This window comes from Rhinolophus hipposideros, assembly GCF_964194185.1.
Source record: "Rhinolophus hipposideros genome assembly, chromosome: 12".
NCBI classification, from domain to species: domain Eukaryota; kingdom Metazoa; phylum Chordata; class Mammalia; order Chiroptera; family Rhinolophidae; genus Rhinolophus; species Rhinolophus hipposideros.
Window position 1 is genome coordinate 63700601 of NC_138058.1, and position 21833 is coordinate 63722433.

Sequence of the window (21833 nt, forward strand, 5' to 3'; positions counted from 1 at the left end):
CTAAACTTTGCTCATCCCAGATTTCCCAGTCGAATTGCATGGGATGTACATTTTGTCTTTGACAAGTTCCTGCAAATGGGATTTACATTGAAAGCATAGCAATGAACAAACAGGGAATTTCACATTTGATTTCAGTCATATAGGCAATGAATTGATTGTGATTCTGACTTTGTGGGCAAAAGGACTGGGCAGTGCCAGCCGCGTAAGCCTAAGTCTGATGTGTGAAGTTTTTAGGGTAGTTCTGATCCAGAGTTCATCAAGTAATCTCTAGTAAAATTCGAGTACCAAGTGAAATGTTTCACGTTATTCCTGTAACCTTTATGACAAGCTCATCAAATAATATTATGTCCATTTCTTGAATGAGGGAAAATATGCCCAGAATGGTCACACAGTTCAGAAGAGCTAGCCAAAATTTCAGGTAGGTCTGATTCTAGAGCATTTGCTTCTAACCACTCTTCTGTTCAAATTTGGCAAATAAATAACATTGGACATGTATGTACATATATCGTAGTATGGGTGTAGGTAGGTAGGCTGCGTATAAAGTGCACTGTACGTGCACATGTATTCATGTGATTATCAAAACTCATACATTTGGCTGATATATAAGTTGTGTTTTCCAATTGCTGAAACAGCACACTGTTGCTTTTCAAATGCCTTGTCCAAGGTATGAGACTTGGTTGGCTTGCTTTATGTTTGCTAAGTGAATGAATGAAAGATTTAGAATTATGCTACTTTTCATTTCCAAGGCTTTTCTATTTTCACTAACCAAAACGCCATGTTCCTATTCAAAGCAATATTAATATTATCCATGAGCGAATGTGTTTGAGCTTGTCCTCTGGTGTTTTGTTTTGTTTTTGTTTTTTGCAATTGCAATAGTGTAGCTCAGGCAACATTTCCATGCAGCTATTGAACAAGTAAAGGGAGATAATGTTTCATAAAATTAATGAGGCTTTATTTGTGGGTTCACTAAGTTTTCTTTTGTGCTGCAGACATCATCTCTTATAAGAATGTTCATTTGTTTTGGATTACCTTTTTTTAAAGCAATTTCACATAGATTTTCCCATAATGGTTATATAAAGCTGGCAGGGCATTATAATGCCCACTCAGAGCAGAGAAAATTGAGAGTCAAAGGATTCACAATTCTTTTGAGCACTATTCAGCCAATAATGGAGGCAGGATTTTACTCAAAATGTGTGTGTGTGCATGTGCGAGCGTGTGTGTTTCAGTGTCAGATGCACATTTACTGAACACAGAATGTATCACTGTGTAGAGATGCAGGAGTTATGGACTCAAATTAAGGAGAAAAACATGTAAAAGGCCATTTTTCAGAGTCACAGTTATCATCATAGAGATGTAAATAAAATACAAGGAGAGCATGTATATGGGAGAGAGGAACTCTGTCTAGGGATGGGAAATCAGAGAAATCTTTCCAGAGCTATTTTTGTGAGCCCCGGGAAAGAAGAGAATTGGGACAAGCAGAGAAAAGGGATTCTACGCAAAGGTCACCACTTGAGGACAGTAAAGACCTTTGCAGGCTGTGAGTTCTCCAGGATGGCTGGAGTCGAATGCAAGAAGGAAGTGACGAGGAGTTAGGTAAAAAGTAAAGAGGCAGCAAGGTTACCAGCACCTTTCTAAGGCAGGCCCAAGAGTGTGGTCTTTATTTGCTAGGAATTGAACAGATATCAGAATTTCCAAATGGAATGGAAACAATAATTTCTGTGACAGGACTAGGGAAGGGATAGGGAGAAGTTGATAAGAGATTTATGGGTGACAAAGAAAGCAATGGCTCCTCTGTGAATTCTCTCTTGACTCCCCCAGGTCAGAGGAGCTGTTTTTCCTCTATGACCAACAATACCTTCCCAGGAGCCTGTAACAGCACTTAGTATATTGTGCTTTTCTTTGCCTGTATCTGTATCTGTCTCCATATGTCTTCCTCTTCCTCTACCTCACACAAATCACTGTGAACAATTGGAGACAGTAGCTACCATTTCATATGTACTTCATCTTTATATCCAAGCTCTCAGCATATTGATTGACTCACAATAGGTGTTCAAACAAAGGTCCATTGAGTTTCACTGAATGGAATCCATAGAAAAGAAGACAAGGACAGATGAAAATATTGATGATTTTTAGGTAAAATGAAAGTAGTCAAGAAATTTCATGTCAGATGAGCATTATTTTCTCAATGTGACAGGAAATAAAGTCATCTATTGTGAGGAAGAGAAGTATAAATTATGTTGATTTCTTAAGGAAATCAGTAAAAGTTTGGCCTTGGAGGATGTAAGAAAAATCTAAAGTAGAAATGGTGGGGGCTTGATGGATTGGGGAAGGCATCTAAAATTGTACTGCATGTACAGATAAAAATAAAATGCATTGTTGTAGAATAGAGCATTTAAGTTTGCTTCCACAGAGGATGGTTTAATGACCTCAGGTTGGGAATCTACCACACACATGCTTGGGTTCAAGTGGTCCAAAGAACTGAGGATGCTGGAGAAAGTGAAATATTATAGATGAATAGGGTCGAAAGGCAAGAGAAGAGAGATACTCCATTGACAAAATTTAAGGAATTGACACTAAAAAGTGAAGAGAGTAAAAATCAAGTTCTACAGGTAAAGGAGAAATATATCAAAGACCATTGAAAAGATAGATACATGGGAGCCAAATAGACCTTGTTTTCTTGTTTGTTTGCTTGCTTTTGTTTGTTAAGGGACAGAAGAGAATTTATTTAGCGTTGGGAAGCTTTTCTTTCACAATTACGTAAGACCAGCTCCACTACACATATTAGCCTGGTTTGAAATTACTAACCAATCAGAAACTTGATTTCCACTCTAGGAATAGGTATCATCACATAGTTTGGAAACTGAGTTTTCTGCACTTCCAGCCCAGAGCTAAGAACCAGAATACCCCACAGACGAAATTCAGAGAATCAGCCACCTCTGGGTAAGTAGCACCAGGCACCAACAACCCACCACTCAGTGCTGCTGGAAGGAAGGCTACCCAAGTATCAAGGAGGAGAGACTGTCCTCCCCTCCCATAGGTACCCCCTGCTTACACACCATATCCTCTCTCCACCCTTCTCCACCCTGCTCTAATCCCTGAAATGGTGATACTGTGAATTGCAATCCGGTCCCCTTTGTCCTCTGGCTTCCGGTTGGTTTCAGCTATTTCTAGGTATCAGCAGGAAACTGAAGGGCAGAGAAGAAAGAGGTTAAGATACTTATCCTCTGGCTATCTTCCTGTCAGATCACGAGTTGCCTGTGGCAGTGTTTCTAAGACCAGAGCTCCTGCCAGTAAAAGTTTCCCATAGTCACAACTCTTTTTTATCCACATCCCTGCTGGGTAAGGAGACTAATGAACAATACGTCATCCTTCTTTTTTGATCAGTTGACTGTCTTGCATATTCTTAAAGTCATCAACTACTCCAGGCACAAAAAACCACACTATATTTCACAGAAATTTAACTTCTATGTTCTATTGGTTGTTTTAATATGTGTGGTTTGTGTATGTGTGTGTTGTTGTTGTTGTTTGTTGTTGTTGTGTCATATTCTATTGAAATAAATCACGGAATTTTGCTGAGACATTCTCCTCATCTTAAAATGGAAATGTAGCCAAAAGCAAAAGTCAAACCACTGAACTTAAACATCAGTTTCCTTAGATTCTGGTTAATTGAAGTTGACAAAAATACATATGCTGAGAAAGCAAAATAAAACATTGCTCATGGAAGTTCTGCCTAACAAACTTTATAGGATTTACAAATAATGCCTGGAATAAAGCAGCCTGCAGGACCTGGAGAATATCAAGCATTATGTTTTTCTAGACTCTGAGAGACATATTAAAGAAGAAGAAAAATCCCCGGGTTCCTGAGCTGCTGTTGATGAAATTATGAGGAACTTTCTCACCGGATCAGCGCAGAAGTTAATGCAGCCAGCTCTGCCGGAAGCTGCTTTGTTCAAAGAGCATCCAGGGAAAGTGAGCCCACAAGCCCTTTGCAGCTCACCTCACAGTGGCTGTAATTTGTGTTACTGGAGGCACATAGAAAGCCTAAAAATAAAATCTGTCACCTCCAAGTATTCTTGCCTCTTCACGTTCACTCCGGTTAGTTTCTCACTGCTCTCTACTTGTTCAGGATGACACAGCCACAGCAGCCATTAATTTGTTATTAATAAAAAGCACTTTTGAAGACTTCATCATAAGTATCAGATATTCACCAGCTCTCCAGAGTCAGGTTCCTCACTGAGAGCAGGCAGTGGCTCAGATTCTGCTCAACTTTTTTTTTTTTAATTTTTTTAATGAGAGAATAGAAATTTTGGTTATTTTTATTATAACCATCTAATGAGGAGATATATTTTGATTTATAAACCATGTGGGACAGGTGGACTTAGGTAATTTCTAAGCATTTAAATCTATTCCTACCCAACCACGCACACACATCACGTGAAAGAACAAGAAATGTATTCTAAAATAAATGACTGTACCAGTGCTATTCAGAAACAAGAAGGTTTCAGGGTTTCTTAAGAGACAGATAACAAGCAGAATTAAATGTACCTAAAAGCAAATCTGGAGGAAAATATAGCCCTATACAGATGAAGATGGCTGCAGAGCCAGAAGCAGTCCTGGGGAACTTCAAACCCAGACTTACTAGAATCAAGGAGTGGTGGGAAGAGACAAGGCCTTAAACAAGTCCTCTTAAATATGATGTGGAGAACTCGACAGCATAGCTAAGCCAACTGGCATTTCTGGTGTGAGGGCAGCAGAGGGATTTTTCACCTTCACCAAGGTAAGGAGACTGGTGGGCTAGTGGTGCCCCTGGTAGTTTATAATCCTTTAATTCCCGGAGAGACGTCAGCACACCCAGTTGTTGGGTAATCACTACCTAATCACCACCTCTGGCAAGTTCCACCTTCCAATGGAATGACTGAAGGAAGACCAGGTTGAACAAATTCATCACCAATTCCACGTAAAGCGAGAATCATACGAACATAGGTGAAAAAACAACCAAGTTTGCCAAACACACGACAGACAGTATTGCGAAACTTCATTAGCCATTGTAATGCCCAAATAAATTAGTAGAACAAAGAGAAGACATTGTTTCCATCTTATGGGAATGATTTTTTTTTTAAAAAAAACAACTTTTAGAAAATGATTTTTGGCTCAATAATGAAAAAGTATGTATTTCTAAGTAAATTTGCAGACATTATCATTAGCAATATTTTTACTGATATACCTCCTTGGGCAAGGGAAGCAAAAGAAAAAATAAACATGTGGGATTACGTCAAACTGAAGTGTTTTCACAGCAAAGGAAACCATCAATGAAACAAAAAGTCAGCCTACTAAATGGGAAAAGATATTTGCCAATGATACATCTGATAAGGGTTTAATACCCCAAATTAAAAAAAAAAAAAAAAACTCATACAACTCAACACCAAAAAGACAAATAACCCAATTAAAAAATATGCAGAGGACATGAAGAGACATTTCTCTAAAGAGGTCATACAGATGGCCGACAGACATATGAAAAAATGTTCAACGTCACTAATCATTAGAGAAATGCAAATAAAAAAAATAATGAGATACCACCTCACTCCTGTCAAAATGGCTATCATCAATAAATCAACAAACAAGTGGAGAAAAGGGAACCCTCCCTCACTGTTCAACCCTCCTGCTCTGTTGATGGGATTTTAAATTGGTGCAGCCTCTATGGAAAACAGTATGGAGGGTCCTCAAAAAATTAAAGCTTAGAACTACCTTATGACCCAGCAATTCCACTCCTGGGTATTTATCCAAAGAACCACAAAACACTAATTTGAAAAAAATACATGCATCCCAATGTTTATTGCAGCACTATTCACAATAGCCAAGCCATGAAAACAACTGAAACGCCCATCGATAGACGATTGGGTAAAGAACTTGTGGTACATTTATACAATGGAGTATTACTCTGCCATAAAAAAGAATGAAATCTTACCATTTGCAAAGACATGGATGTTCCTAGAGAATATTACGCTAAGTGAAATAAGTCAGACTGAGAAAGACAAATACCATATGATCTCACTTACATGTGGAATCTAAAGAACAGAATAAATAAACAAACAAAACAGAAATTGACTCAGATATATAGGAAAAAAACTAATGGTTGCTAGATGGGAGTGTAGTGGGGATGGAGGAGAAGGTGAGGGGATTAGAAAGTCCAAATTAGTAGTCACAATACAGTCATGGGGATGTGAAAAGTAGTTTGGGGAATATAATCAATAATGTAAAGATTATGTAGGGTGCCAGATGGGCACTGGATTTACCAGGGGGATCACTTCATAGACTGTGTAGATGCCTGACCACTGTGCTGTACACCTGAAGCTGAACAATATTGAATGTCAACTATAATTAATATATATATAGATATATATGTACATATATATAGACATATATGTGGAGGACAGCATAGGGAAGACAGTCAATGGTATTTTAACAGCTATATATGATGTGTGAGGGGTAGGAGATTGGGGGAGTTTATCGCTTTGTGAGGGGTATAATTGTCTAACTATTACATTGTTTTGAACACCTGAAACTTAAAAAAAATTTAATAAAAATAAATAAATAAATAGTATGTATTCCTGAGCCTCCAAGTTGATACACCTTTACACTAAACCAGCATCAAATCTCATTAAAATGAAGGCAATTGCTTCAGTAGTTCATATTAATTATTCTTATGTAATGAAACAATATGTTTTCCTTGAACTTGCACTTTATAATTTGACTGATTATTTTTTCCCCATAAACTCTTTTGTAGATACTAAAAACCGGACATGTAAGAACTATTTGGCCCCCAGATTAGTAAAGTTTACCTTTAGTTTAAAGGTGGCTCAATTTTGAAAGGACAAAATGAATCAAAGAAAATAATATTTTTGACATCACCCTCTCAAACAAAGTTTTCATTATAATGATCATTTGGTACCATTGCCTTAGATTATGCAACTTCTTATTCTTAGTCAAGCACAGAGGACAACACAAAACAACTAAACAGCCTGGAAATTTTTATGGTAATCTGTTGCTCAAGAAGTGTCCAAAATTCCAATTCAAAGCAATATTCACTGGCTGAGTTTTGAGAATTCCTGACACTCAAATGGACATGTGCTGGGGTGAACTGTATACAGCTGCCACATCAGAGTGACAGAGCTCCGGCCAGGGGCAGAATGTACAAAGGGAATTAGTTCCCAGGAAGAGACCGCCAAGGGATTCTCTTGGACTCTCCAATTCTACATAAAAGGAAAAGCCGATGAAAAGTCTAGCAGTGGAATTAAGTGACCATGGAAAAGAGACCCAGAAATTCCAGCTAGATAAAATAAGGAATAGAATAGAAAAACATCAACAAGCAATAACAGGAGGAAAAAAAAAATGATTGAGTTCTTCTGATTCATAGGCCAAGCAGGCTTTTTAAAAAAGATTATACGTAGACAATTCAATGTCTGAAAATGATGGTTTAGAGAAAGATATGCCAAGCAAAGGATAAAGGGAGAAAAGATGATATAATAAAGCTAAAATAAGATTAAATGGGGGAAAAGAAGGCTGCAAACCAGACAAAGTGAAACATACAAATCGATTCACCCAAAAGGCTATAATATTTTAAAATATTTTTCACATGGTTAAGAGCTCTGAAATATTTAAAACAAATCTTATAAAACTACAAGAAAGAAATTGAAAAATCCATAACTTTTGTTGGAGAATTTAATGCCATCTCCCTGTATTAGACAAAACAAATAGATAGATAAAAGCAGATAAGGGTATCAAGGATAAAATAAAACAATAAATTGAAAACAAAACAAAAATCCTACCATGCAAAATAAACCACCACACTCTGTAAACAGAAAAAATAAAAACATTCCTGCAAATGTACATGAAACATACACCCACATATGATAGCTTGAAAAAAGAGCCCAGTAAATTACAATCATATTTTCTAAGTAACATATAGCAAAAATAGAGATTAAACATGAATTAGACTATATATAGACTTATTAACACTGAAAGTTTTACACTGTTTTTTAAATAACTGTTGGGTTAAAAAGGCAGTCTAAACACCAATCTGATTCCAAAGGGAGAGCTTGAAAACAGTATTTGCAAAGAACTTTATATAAAAAGAACAATCTCTGTCCATGTTAAAAAACAAATTCGAAGACACTGATGGGGCATATGGAAATCAAAATTTCTTCCCTCTCCCAGACCTAGGGTCATGCCCCTTCAAAAAAAAAAAAAACCCACAGTGATAAAGTAATCTATATTTTTTGATCTAACAATACTACTTCTGGAAAACTAACCTAAAGCAATACTCACACATGTACAGTGTTATATAATTCAGAATGTTCTTTGCAGTAGTACTTGTACTAATAAATAATAGGAAACAAAATAACTGTAAATAAATAAGAAACTAGTTATATAAGTGGTATTTCACCCATTTTATGGGATACGAGGCTTATTTTCAACATTTTAATTTTTATTTATTTAGTAATGAGATATAACTATATGTTCCAACAGGAAATTATATCCAAGACATATTATTATATGAAAACATGCAAATTACATAATAATGCATGTAATATAAGCTCGCTTACTCTGAAAATAGGTATATTTGTGTGTGTGTAGTTATAGATATACAATTCAAAGCAATATTCATATAGATATGAAGAAAGAAAACCTTAAAATGATGATACGATATTTTAAATGCATAGAGAAAAGAAAACGGGACAATGTGAAGTTAGATGTTAATTTCTGTACTTCTTGGCCTGGGTATCTTAAGGTAGTCTTAGGGGACAGGTTCATCTCTTAATTCTGAATATTTAAGTAGCCTTGATCTTAAACAGTAAAAATGCATTCACAAATTATTTCTGAATAAAAACAATACAATTGTTACACTATTTTGAAATGTTTTAAAGTACAAAATAATAAAAAAGTAGAACAAAATTGCTCAAAATTCTACCAAATTCACCCATAGCGAGCATAGTGTACATCACACAGGGTGTTCTATACAAAAATATCTTGGCCAACCACTGTGGTATGTTCTGTTTTGTGTAGAGTCACTTTTATCTTTCATGCCTTATGTCAGCCCTGAATAGTGACAACCGATATTCAGAATAATGATAATAACAATCCACAGGAGCATCAGGCAGAAAAGTAATAGCCAATTTCTTCATTAGACTCTACTTAGCAAAGTACAGAAGTGGATTAAGACATTTTGAAAGTTTTTTTTTTCTCCTATGAAAGTTGATTTGTACAAATTATAATATTAATATTCTCCTACTATCAAAAAAATACCTTAAAAATACCATTTAATTCTCTCCACTTCTGCTGCAAACTTCTTTCTTATGTCTTACACTTAGCAAATGACTCAACCAATTCCGCATTGATTCTTGTTCATTCCATAATGAATCCTCTTTCATTCTCTTTCCTCATTCAATTCAACTTCCCTGGCTCTTTTTTGAAAATATGTCTTCAGCTGATCCTTTTGTCCCCACCTCCACTGCACTGCAATCCAAGCCACCCCATGTTTCCCCGAAGGCGTCAGCATAGTCCCTCTCTCACCACTTTCCCCCACCATAGTCTTTTCTTCACAAAGGACCCACTGTTATCTTTTAAAATATAAACTGTAAAAGTATCAATCATATAATTTACTCCCTACTCAAAAATACACATGCTCAGAAAAATAAAAATCCATATTCCTTACCATGACCTGTATGATTAAGGCATTGCCTCAAGCTGCTTTGCTTACTCTGCCCAGTCCAGACATGGCATCTCAATGCCCCTCCCCCTTAGGGTCTTGGTTCTTACTCTTCCACCTGAGACACATCTCAACAGGGCCAGTGGGTCATTACACATCACTTCCTCAGAGACTTGCCCTGAGTGTCCTATCTACAGTGGTGCCCGCACTAGTACCTGACCTTACCTTGCTTAGTTTCCTCACAGCGAATCACTACCTGATACTATAAGTTATATAAGCATGTGTTGTTGGTCTCCCTGACTAAAAGGTAGGCTCCATCAACACCAGGAATTTTGTCTTGTTCACTTCTTCATTTCTTGCGTCAAAAAAAGTGACAGGCACATCTAATGTAATCCTGGCACTCAATAAAAATCTGTGTATTTGGAAGAGTGGCTATTAGAGGATTATTTAAGAAGATAATGGCTGAGCTTGGACTACAGTCATGGTGATGGAGACAGAGAGAAGCAGTCAAACATAAGAGCTATTTAAGAGGTAAAATCATCAGACATGGTGACAGGTTGGACAGGGAGTGTGAGGAAAGGGAAGGTGTCAAGAACTGGTTATAAAAACTGGATCAATCATTGTGCCATTGACGGAGACAGAGAACATTGAGATGTGCCCAGAATGCAGATATGGAAAACACAGAGGAAGTCATGGTTCCTGATAAGTTCAGCTTGGCACATGTGTTGGAGAGGTTGATTTTGGCAACCAATTTCCGGTCTAGAGAGAAGTGTTTGCTCAGTTCAGACTTGTGTTTCTGCGTTCATCTCATCAGACATCCTGCTAGCAGGCTTAGTCCTGGAATATGGACCTCTCTTTTCATCAATCAGCTGTGTTGCTGTAAGTTTTTATCTCCAGTTGAACACTTAGGAATCTTTAACTGAAATTGAATGAAACGTAAACCAGGCATGAGCAGGTTGCTGTGATAATATCCAGTAAGTAGTATTTTGTTGAACTCATTTGAGAGCTTTTTTTTCTTTAATAGAAGTGTTTAAAGTTATATGTTAATTTCCCAAACTACACCTATGTTGATTTCTGTCCTCCTGTTTTATGCTTTCTGGGCAGATTTGTTCTGTTTTGAATTTTGCTACTTTTCTCTGTCCTTTGGCTCTGCCTTTCACCACATGGGACATTTTTATTTATTTATTTATTTTAACCTTCTGTGGACATTTGGGAAGCAGACAAATTTGCTACAGTTTCCTAGTGACTAATTTCACATTAAAAACAAAACAAAACATGGTTTGGCCTATATTTACAAAATTGTCAAAATAGACTAAGACTAAAGAAGACTAAAATAATAACTCTATCTCCTCCTGGAGAGGATTAGGAATTTGTGTGTGATGTTTTATTTCCCCACACATCATGTTACATCCTCAAAATCTAGTCAGTCAAGCTGGAAACGTGGAAGGCATCTCTGGGCCCGCCCTTCCCTTCTCTCCGTCAGTGTTTCTACTGAATCACCAAATTCTACCCAAGTTCCTTCCTAAGTATTCTTCACATTCAGCCTGTTTTTTCCTGTAACTACTTCCCTCTCATTATTCCAGGTCCTCATTATTTCTCCCCTGGACTTTTGCAGCAGCCTCTCAACCAGTCACCTTGCATGCTCTGAGAAATGCATGCTCTGAGAAAGAGCCAGAGTGTTTGATGTGTCATGACAATGCTTTTACTTCTCATAAACCCTTCAATTATGTCCTATTACCTCAGGATAAAGTTTCCACCCCGGCATATGTAGTCCTCGTCACTCTCTCTTGCTTACTTTTCACTCTCTCTTGCTTACTTTTCTGGCCGCGCACTTCTTCAGCCCCTGGTTTGGACTCCTTTGATCCAGAAACAAGAAACTATGTATAGTTTCCCATTAAAGGGTTACTTTTTTCCTATTGTTATTTGCCCATATTGTCCTGCAACCTTAAATATGTGTCTTTTCCATCTCCTTGTAGCTAGTCCCTGAACATAATTAATAGTTTGCATTTTATGTTCTCTTAGAAGTCTGCTCCAAATGGATCAACCATTGGCTCTACCAACCATTTGCCTCGTTTTGATGTCACCACAATAACTTGCATCATTATTGTGTCTATCATTGAATTTGCCATATTGTAAAGAATTACATTTTTGTGTGTGTTTCTTCCAATAGACAGGTAGCCCTATGAGGAAATGGGACAATTTTTTGCTAACCCCTTTAATCAAAGGACTAAGCAATATGGCCCGCAAACATTAGGTCCTCAGGACACGTTACTGAATGTAACTCTTGTTGGCTTCAAAACATAGAAAGACATTGTATCTGAAACTCCATTTCTTGAGCAGCTTAGGAAAATATTCTGCTGTTATTTGTGATTTATGTTTTTATTTGTTTGATGCAGCTTCATTTGTTCTGGTTTCTGCTCTAGAAAACCCCGTTATTCATCAGCTAGCTGTCTGCTGTCTGCCCTCAGATCTACGCATCCCTGGGACCTTTTACATCACATTCTGATTTTTCTTATACAACACTAATTTAATTTCGTGCAAATTTGTTGTCTTCTGTAAGAATTTTAATTCTTTTTTTCCCCAGGCTCTTTTTCTTTTTAAATTATATCTCTATCTAACATGCTGCTTAAGAATACTTACTCCAGAGACAGTCCAATTTGGTGTAGAGAAACCAAGTATATGTGACCTCTTACACATATACTTGTAAGAGGTATACATATATATTTGTATATATGTATACCTCTGTATATATATATATATATATATATATATATATATATATACAGATATATATACAGATATATATATATATATATACAGATATATATATACATATATATGTATACCTCTGTATATATATGTATATACACATATATTTGTAAGAGGTCACAAGTATATGTGACCTCTTACAAATAATTTAGTCTGAGCTTCAGTGATCTCATCAGCAAAAATGTGACTTATACTAGTACCCACCTCACAGAATTGTTGTGAGGATAAAATATAACAAAATACAGAAAGCACTTGGAGCTCGGCACAATCGTAACTTTGCGGGAGGGACCATGTATTCCCACTACTGATGATTCTTCCAGCATCTAACAGAGGAATATTTCCATCCCTCTCTCTCTTCCCCATCTCTCGTTCTCCATTCAAGTTACCTGAAGGATTGGTGTGAAAGAAATTCTCAGCCTCCTTTCTCCCTTTCTTTTGGAATCTCCCTGGTTACTTGAAGATAGTGGCATGTGTTCTTGATTACAATCATCTAATCTTTAAGTGTTTAATAGATGTGTTATTTCAGTTGTCGTACTATGTTTTCATTGCTTTATCCTTTCAACTGATTGGTTCACTCTCAGGTGAGAAAGAGGAGTATTATTTATTGCACCACCTCTAATTCCTAATATCTGGTTTATTCATCTGGGAATTTTTTCTTCTTGAGAAAAAAAAATTGGAATGAATTCTAGGAGATCAAAATAACATCTGGAGTCTGAGGCTTATGGCACAGCCAAACAGTGTAACTACCAGCCTGGAAAGTGCAGTACAAGCAATGTCCACGTGGGAACTTCCTTTTTTGTATGTTTGTATGTTTGTTATCATAACTATATATTTAATGCTTCCAAAAGAAACTTAAAAATCCCCAGATTGGAAGAAAGCATTTATTGTTTCATGTGAACATCATCCTATGTTCTGTTCCATGTTCCAATATTTATTGTTTAGTGTGTCATTTATAGCTCTTGTTGTCATCTGAATAACAATGACATAAGATGTTATCTCTCTATAGCATACCTAGCTTCCTTGTTCTTTGAACTCACCTTAATCATAGCAGAAAGAATTTCACTGAGCTTGAGCTAATCATTGATGCTTTGCACCTTGCTAAGTTGCTGGGGAATGGCTTAACCCACGGAAAAGGCCAGATGTTTGATGGAAAAGTTTGTTTTTCATGTAGCTTGGTCTTCATGTAGCTCCTCAATTTAGGATGTTTTTAACTTATTTTACTTATTCTCTATTGTAAGGCATTGATATTGTTAGAAATTGTTTTCTATCATAAATACTGTTGTAATAATCAACTTTGAGATTTTCTTTCATTTTAATTAATTAGAATAAGTCCCTAGATGTAAGATTATATCAAAAGGTTATTACATTTTAACTACAAATCGTACCCTAAGAAATTTTTACTAACACATGCTCTCACCCAGTGTAGGGTATGAGAAAGTTTATTTCTTTGCACCCATGTCTATATCTATCTATCCGTATCCACATATCTATGTGTATCTACTTTTCTATCTATAGCTATACCTACATTTTTGATAAGTGGTCTTTGAAACTTCTTCCCCAGGACTCTCCAGGAGAGAGGTTTTATAACATCACCAAGTACAGGAGGGGGCAACTAGAAGTGAATTTTCTATCATTCTTGAGTTAATGTAAGGGGCAGATATCACAGATACAATGAACCTGAACTCACAATTCAGTTCCATAAATGTGTATGTAGAGACTGGCCACAGAAAGAAAAACAATCAGTTCCAATGTTCTCCCTTTGTTCATTTTTTTTAATTAGTTTCTGGTGCACAAGACAAAGTAATACTTAGACGTTTATTATTTATATTTCTCACACTGTGTGAAACCCCTCCCCCATCCACTACCCCTCTGATTTTCACAGAGAGCCATTACATTTCCACTGTCTCTATTCCTAATGCAATTCTTTATTTTTGAGAATGATACTTTATTCTTTGTGCTACCCAACTCAATCTCCCTCCTGCCTATCAACATCCAACCAATTTTCCGGAGCACACGGGCCATTTGTCTAGGAAAAATCTATTGAGCTGACCATACAACAAGCACTTTGCAAGGTCTGGAAAATAAAGAGATACTCAATTATAGAAAATGTAGAGATGTCTCTCTCCTCGACAATCCTATTGCATTTATTATCAGCACCCGTCTTTGAACATTAAAACATACAAGCTGTGGTAGGTAGATTAGGTTTCCCAGGAAACAGACTCTGAGATGGTGATTTGTGTTCAGGTGGCTTATTGGAGAGGGGTCTTAGGAACAACAAATGCAACCAAGTGAGGAAAACAGAACTGGGCATAGAGAAATGTTGAATGGTGATGCATTGCAGCACAGGTTCTAGCCAGTCCCATGGGGAGCTCTATAGCTAGAACGGCCCTTCAGAGACCTCCCCAATCTAGCCAAGAGGACTGAGCATTTGCACCTCCCCAAGGGTAATTCATTGGATGTGAATTACCCTTGGGGAGAGGGAGTAAAATTGGGTGAGGCAACTACCTCAGGCCAAGGGCAGTTTCTGGAGAATAATCATCTGTGAGCAATCAAAGGGCAATACTCTTGAGGAATGTGTTACTTTTGTGGTAAAGAGGCAGAAACAGAGAGGCATGATACGATATACACTATACAGCTAAGCTAACTTTTATTACAGAGCTGGACTCCAGTTCTTGTAGTCACACGAAGAACTTGCTTATTTATGAGTTATATATCTCTAAATAGACTATAAACACTTGGCGATCAGGAATGGTATATGAAACTTTTCAGTGTTTATGCATAGATCTACCATAATACTTTATAAGTATTAACTAGGCAATATTACCTGCTGTTAAGGTTAAAAAAAAATCCTACCTCTTTTACAAAATACTGCTTGGCTCTGTATTTTCTTTATCACTTATAGCCACCATCTTTGTCTCAACATTCATAAACTGTTGCTTGGATTGTTGTTTAAAGTTTATAAGAGTTCTTACATTTTATTTCTTCAATAAAATCTCTCAAGTTTAGCAAAAGATGGTGGATTGTGTCCTTATGGCTAATCAGTCTGGGTGTTGAACTTCAAACAGTATTTTAGAATGGAGTCACATATTAAATATCCACTGTCTTCTTTTGTATATTGTGCACATTTACTGGGCATATATTTACGCATCTGATGACAGGAATTGTGTCTGCATAACCTTCTTTCCTGTGCAGCCAAGTCCAAGTTTGTGGACTTCTAGATGAAGAGTTAAATGATGCTTCATGTGAAGTCTCAAAGTAAAAGCTGAGAGAGCCTGGATGAAGCTTTACCAGCAGGCATGTGAAGCAAAAGTCACACAAAAATTCTGACCCAGTTCTCATCAGGAGGGATTGCCTTTCAGAACCAACCCTACTGCTTTGCCTAAAATTCTTTGCTCAATGAAATTCCAGTTCTTATTCAGAAACAGAATCCCAGCTTCTGCTTCTCAGTTTATCTTTTCTCTTCAATCAGACGGGAGGTGCCTGTCAGTAGGAAAGAGGGAACTTAGAAGTGGGTGTGCGTACTGCCGTTCAGGGCGGCACACACGTCAGGGTACACAGAGAATTGGTATAACCCTGGCGTGATCTCTTTGTAGAAATCCCAATGTGTGTCTATTTCTCCCTGATGCAAATACAAATACTTATGGAGACATAGCATATGAATTTTCCATCATCTGTTTTATCAAAAATATGGTTAATTTTCTTTGTTTTTGTCTTTGCCGTTCTCTTGTTGGATCTCCCTCCCTCCATGTCCTCCATCTTAAGTGGTTAAATATCATTTTGTGAGTTTCTGTTATGAGCCAGGCACCGTACCGACTGCTTTATATTCAACATCTCAATGTATCTAACCCTCATAACACCTGTTCTCTTTCGTGATTATCCCTATAGTACAGTAATTGAGACTTAGAGATTTTTCATTTCTTGCCAAAGGTCACATTGCTAGCAAGGGAAAGACCTAAAAGTATGGAATCATCCCTGCTTGCCCCAGTACTCCATGCTCTATCCACAAGCACCTGGAGGGATTTCTCTATTTCTCATTACTGTGTAAAAAAGAAATCAATAAAGCATAAGTCCAGTCTTCTTGGTGTTCTAGAAACCTGAGCTAGATCTCTCCACTCTAAGTCTGTCTGCTCTACCAGGGGCAGAAGCCAGCTAAGAGCATCTCCTTAGATTGGCAGGTGAAAAAAGTGAAGCCCAGTCAAGAACAAAGCATATAATAGCAATGCGGGACTCCATTACACCTTACACAGGTTCCATTTCAGGTATCTGTCCCAGACAATGCTGACTCCTTCAAAGCATCACATGTGTGTGACCGCTAGTACACAAAGCTCTGTGAAATGGGATGACTAATTAATAAACATAAGCATGAGATGGAATAAAATATATATTAAGACATATACACGGTGTTAATTTAGCATAGACAGTAACATATTCTGTAGATTTTCTTGCACAATGTAGTGACACACCACTGTGTTATTAATGCCTTGGAAAAATTTATTTATTCTATTCCATTAGTGTATTTTAACAAACATTGCTTTGGGACAGTATGCCTGCCAATTTATGTTTATAAGACTGTCAACATAATTTACATGCAGACAAAAATATGATACAATATTGCCAATGCAGAATCAGCTTGTCAAATGATATTGTCAGGAAAAAAAATGAAACAGTACCCCAGCTGAGGAACTAAGCATATCCATCACTGTTGGCTGCACAGAATTTGAGGTGACACGCTGAAATACATTTAATGTCTCTTTTTCATGCATCAAATGAATAAAAAGTGAATGAATGAGGTACTTCTGACTACCATATACCATGCAAAAGCAAATAGATTTCTTGTTTCCCAAGGGGGAAAAAAAAAGAATAAAAATAATGCATGGGTTTTCCGAAACCGTTGAAGAATTATACTTATTATTCATCTGGAAAACTGAGGATGCTACAAAAAACATGAACGGTTCTAAGTGTCCAGCTGCAGTGATGCAGTAATTGCAACTATAGTGGAAGGAGGTCCTATCAATTTAGAGTTCCTATCTACCCAGGATGAAGAGCTGGGGCAGTGGGGGACAGCAGCAGTTATTCGGCCCAGGAAGTTACAGAAACAGTCCAAGAAGTTTCCCTAAGTCGCTTCTTTTAGAAGTGAAGAAGTAGAGTGGTGGACTTGCCTTTTCTGCACTTTGAAAACTCCAACCCCAAGGCTATGGTTTCTGGACACTTGGTAAGTTCCAATCTTGGTTCAACCTGAACCTATCCGACCTTCAGTGGTATATGTGTAAATACTTCAGGGAAAGATTTTCTAATTCTCCTTGTACTGATGTTCTGTGTTTGGAGGATTTCACTGGCCAAAGAACACCCAGCTTTCCCCCAGAAAGGACAGCAGGGATGATGACAGAGCTTCGCCATTCAAAAAGGGATTGCCCTCCAGGAACTGCCTTCACCCCTGGATGATAGACCCTCCATGCCGGAGGCCTCTCCTGGCTCTGCCCCCCTCTCAAAGGTGAAACACACATACCTGTGGCTTTGCTGTTGCCCGCTGTTCTAAGGACAGTGGGCACTCTTATTATCACAGCGGTCCCTCTTATCGCAAGGAATCCCCAATGTAAGGGAACATGGCTCTAGGAAAGTTTCCCATGGTTATAACATCCATGCTCACACCTCAAATTTCCACCAGAAGAAAAAAAAAGTACTGGTAAAAAACTAAGGAAAGCGGCTCACATTTACAATCTATGGGTTGTTGGTTCCGCAGTACATATGAGGACACTGAATTCACCCCTGAAACTTTTAGCATTCCAAATTGAAACGTGGGAGGAACAAAATGAGGTCAGGAAGGACTTGGCATGGCTATAGGGCAAATGCGTATGACTCCAGTCGGAAGCCCTCACCCTGCCACGTACTGTCTGATCTGCTCCTCAGTGCCCTCGTGTATCAAACGGAAATAATATTTACCTTACAGCTTTGCTGTAAGAAGTAAATGGGAAACTGTTGAACCCCATGACCTGCCTGATATTCAGCTATTTTTGATGAACAAAAAAGATAATATGTGATTCACTAACCACAATCCCAGACATGTAATAAATGTGTATTGGATGTTGGTTGAACAGAATATACCAGATTAAGAGTTGAAGATTCTAGGCAAAAAAAAAAAAAAAAAGAAAGAAAAAAGGTATTTTTACTACTAGTAGTAGCGCTACTGCTACTGCCATTATAACTATTACTATCCTCACCATTATTCTCCATCAATGGTATTTGAAATGGAATTTGTGAAATGCAACACTCCAAATACTTCAGTACCACATACCGCATGTGATGAAACACAAGAGTGTCTATCTTAAATGGATTCAAATTTCTGTAGCATGTATTTAGAACTTTAGCTATTTATCTTCATGGTCCATGAAAACATCAATCCTATCAGAAAACGTTTTCTCTGAAACTGACCTCTAATTCAAGACCCTGAAACCTCTATTTAAGCTAACATCTCTCGGTAGGTAGCAGAGAACTTGTTATTTTCCATTTTACACCTTTATTGGCAGCATTGTCAAAACAGCAGCTGGCTTCTGCAATTCAAATCAGAAGGTCAGTGAATGTCCTAATTAATGGCTGGGCAGAAGAAACAACAGGAGAGTGTGGGTGGCCAACAAAGCAAGATGGGTGACGGCACAGACATGGCTTCTGAGAGCTCCCGAGCCCAGACAAATGTACAATTTATTAGTAAACTGGATGAAGAAAAGAACAGGACATGATGAAGAAAAGTAACTAAGAAAAAGACATTGAGACAGGAAGTAGGTAGAAGGAAGGGCAATAATGTAATGGAGAAAAATTACTGTACAAAAACAGGATGATTCATCATCAAGAATATCCCACACCTGCTGGGTCTGAGAGAGGAAAGTGTGTGTATTAGGCACCAATTGAAGTGAATTATATGACACTTTTTCTCTGGCCAGGAACATTTCTTCCTGACCCCAGCTAGTGATCAGATGGTACCCTGGAGAATGAAGATGAATGGCTCTTGTCATTTGGATCTCTGCATTGGAAATTACCATTGCTCTCCTTATGAAAGAGTTAAATTCATTTCAAAGAAATTACATTAAAGAAATTTACCCCAAGAATAATTTGCAGCCAAATGTGGATGGGATAGTTTGGGGGAAGAGAAGTAAAATTTAGAAAAACCAAACAAAATCTCTTCTTTCCAGCTCCCTGCCAGCATAAAAAATTAAAGTATATTTTATTTTTACGTAATTGTATGGAGTGATGAGCATGTTGGTCAAAACCACTGTTGAATTCGACAAATTACTGAATCTGGATTTTTCTTTTTTTAGCTGAAAATGCAAATGAATTCTGATAATGTACACCAAACATATTTACACCTGAATCGGAATGTTTATAGGCTCTGAAAAGACCATGGAAATGTAGAATCAGATATAAGTTGGGTTGGGATAATTTCAGTGTCAGATACTAATCAAAGAGCCAAATAAATTACAATAATCAAAACTCTTTAAAGCCAAGCAAATAGGGCAAGACTGAAAAATAGTTCTGAGTGAAAGAACTTTTATATACCCTTCACTGTGTCAGTCAGCGTACTCAGATGATGGTTATCTACGTAATCCAGAACGCTGGTCGTCAGCTCTAGCACAGACAGCGAATCACAAATGATACAAACGTTTGATCAGGAACCTACCAACCACTCTCTAGATGACAGGAATCAATTTGTTTCTGAAGGGTGGTATTGTGCTATTGGTGGGTGGCTCCCATGAGAGTTTTATTTGTTACACAGACCAGTATTGATTTATCTATATAGATAACTGATACAGCAACCCCATGCTATAAAATTATTTTAAAATTAATTCATGTAAGTAAAAACACTGAGTTGATGAAGAAAAACATTCCATTTATAACATGCAGATTAATGTCAGATTTGTGATGTTGGTCCTCGAATGATTACAGTATGCAAAACACTAGCTTAAATGAGGGCGTGTAGGTGGCTGTTAGCCAAATTTCCAGATAGGGCCAAGCTAACAGGGATGGATCAATGTCTGATGAGAGAACCTTGATGGGGGTTGGGGGAATGCTGAACTGAAACTAAAGAAGAATAAAATAGCAGAAATGTAGATTTTTGTATTTTAAGTGCAAAACACATCAGAAGAAGCATAAGGGGTGTGGGACCTCACTTTGGGGCAATTTATGTTAAAATAATGTGTTGTGTTAATAACATAAAAACGGTATGCTTGTGTTTGGCTTTACAGCATCTAGTTGCATTCACATCTCTTTTCCCTTTCAGTTTCAGATGAGCACAGCTTGTTATGAGTCAAGAATGTCCTACAATTTTTTTTTAATTTGTGATGTAAATAGAAGAATATAATGGAAGAGGAGGGCAGTGGTAATCAGACTCCAGAAAGGAAGACAGAAAAAGAAAATGAAGTCCTATCACTTTAATCATGTTTTTTGATATCGTAATTAAGATGAAATGGAATATTCCCACCCTTTTGCAATAGCTTTGTTCTTTATTATACTCCTATTCCCCTTTGTCAATAATCTGGGAATTCATAGCCACTTTAGTGTTAATGTCGTTAATTTGACAATGTGTTATTGTTGTTGTTGTTTTTAATTTATGTTCAGTTCTAAAACTAGAGTTATAAAATTTTTGTTTTTACTTTTTAAATGGGTCCACTTCTATCTCTTTATGTCATAACATCTACATTCTTGAGATCTTTTGCTTCTTTTTTTCCCCTTCTTCCTTATTTCCTATCAGAATACCATGTCTTCAAGAGTGTATTGTGTGTGTGTACTGAATGTACTTGGCTAGTACAAGAACTGAGCCTTTGCTTAGTTGAAAATATTTTCCCATTGCTTTTCTACATTAAAAACAAGCAAACAAAAAAAAAATAAACAAGGAAGCTGGGTAAAATATTCTCAAATCACAAAAATATTCCTTCAAAATTCAATAGATTTTTCGTCTATTATCTTCTGACAGTTGGTATTGCAGAGCAAAAAATTGAGGCTACCCTGAAATTGGTTTCTCCTGAAGACACCATATTTCTAGTTTTGCTTTTTTCTCCTTACTGAATGCTTATGAGTTATTGTCTATCTATATTTGTTGCAATTCAAATTTTTGTTATGATGTGTCTAGGTATTTTCTTTAACTGATCATGCTTGCAATATTGTGAGATACATCAATCTACATGTAGGTCTTTCTTCAGGTAAAAAAAATATATATATGTCTTATTTTTCCCCCTTGCTACGTTTTTTGATATTGGTTCATGTTATCTTGTATTTTTATTCTCGGCCCACCATATTCATCATGGCTTTATTATTTTTATTATTTTTTAATCTCATTGCTCTGCTTATAAGAGATCTCAAATTTGTTATC